This window comes from Carlito syrichta, unplaced genomic scaffold (assembly GCF_000164805.1).
Source record: "Carlito syrichta isolate Samal-C Ts95f unplaced genomic scaffold, Tarsius_syrichta-2.0.1 Scaffold304015, whole genome shotgun sequence".
In the NCBI taxonomy this organism is placed as follows: Eukaryota; Metazoa; Chordata; class Mammalia; order Primates; family Tarsiidae; genus Carlito; species Carlito syrichta.
The window spans coordinates 537164-538798 of record NW_007248111.1 but is presented as its reverse complement, the minus strand read 5'-3'; positions in this window follow the sequence as shown (position 1 = coordinate 538798).

The window sequence follows — 1635 nt, the reverse complement described above, 5'->3', positions numbered from 1 at the left end:
AGGAAAACGGTCTAGATATCTGTGTCTTTTGTATGTAACTTGTTAATTTATTCAACAAATATTTATTGAACATCTACTTTGTGCCAGGCTCTGCACTAGATGTGTACAAGGCAGATTTGATCTCAGGGTTACATTTTAGTCAGACAAACAAAAATAAACAAGCTTAAAAAAAAAAGATAACTGATAATAGTATCAACTGCCTCAAAGTCCAGAAAATGGGGTCACGTGTCTGAGTTACAGAGTAAAGCAATATTAGAGGGAGTGTTCAAGAAAGGCCTGTGGGCTAGTCATAGTGGCACATGCCTGCAATCCCAGCACTTCAGGAGGCTGAGGTAGGAGAGTCACTTGAGTTCAGGAGTTTGAGACCAGCCTGGGCAACATTGTGAGACCCTGTCTCTACAAAAATAAAAATAAAAATTAGTCGGGCATGGTGGTGCATGACTGTAATCCCAGCTATTCGAGAGGCTAAGTGGGGAAGATGGCTTGAGCATTTCCTCAGGAGTTTGAGCCTGCTGTGAGCTATGATTGCATCACTACACTCTGGCCTGGGTGATAGAGTAGAACCTTGTCAAAATGAAGGAAGGGAGGAAGGAAAGAAGGAAGGAAGTAAGGAAGGAAAGAAGGAAGGAAGGAAGGAAGGAAGGAAGGAAGGAAGGAAGGAAGGAAGGAAGGAAGGAAGGAAGGAAAGTTGGAAGGTCTTTGAAAGAGGAACCATCCTAGTCTCAGCTTGTTCATGTGGAGATCTTGAGAAAGAAAAGCAAAGGATGAGAGTGGACTAAGTTTGGCCAATTGTCTGCAGTTAGGGGAGGGATGGAGACCAAGGGTAGGAAGATGAGGACCTGGCTTTGATACTTTGATACTTCACCACATTTGGGAAACACTTTTACTTTTTTTTACATTTTTTCTTACCAGCTGTCAGAGAATCGAGTCCTACTCATTTTGAATACATCATTAATTACCCCATCATTGGTCCCTAGAGAAAGAATGTGGAAGCTGTTATAGTCCCCAAATGGCCAATAAAAAGAAATTATCTCTGAAATTCATAGGAATAAAGCTACAATGATTTCCTGCTAATTGTTTAACTATGTAGAAGTGATCTTGTACGCAGTCAGAAAGTAACAAAAGGTTTAAAGAATTGGCTTTCACTTAGAGAATATTTCTACAACTTTGAGGTTGGTATAGCATAATAAATATTTCTTGGAGGATTTGTGTGATTTACCAGAAAGCCTAAATGCATTATTAAAAGGAGAAAGAGAGATTTTTAAAGAATTGAGGAAAAAACAAAAGACAACAGCAACAACAACAACAAAACAAAGAAGGAATAAGTGAAGTTCTCTGTAGGCAGAAGTGAGCTCAAGTGTTTTTAGCCTCAAGTTACAAATTTGTTTTATAGCTGCTATTCACACAGATGATAATTTTAAGAGCTTACTTTTTCTATATATGCTTTGCATTTAAAACTACCCAAATGGTAGAAGAAAAAATAAATAAGAAAAAATCTTTGGGCAGAGGCAGCTTTCACCTGTATTTTTTTTTTCAAGCTGTGAGTACTCCTTAATTACGAGTTTAAAAAAAATTTAAGATTAGTAACATATGTTGTTGTCAGCATGTATTTAGCACCTGCAGAAATGAACATGA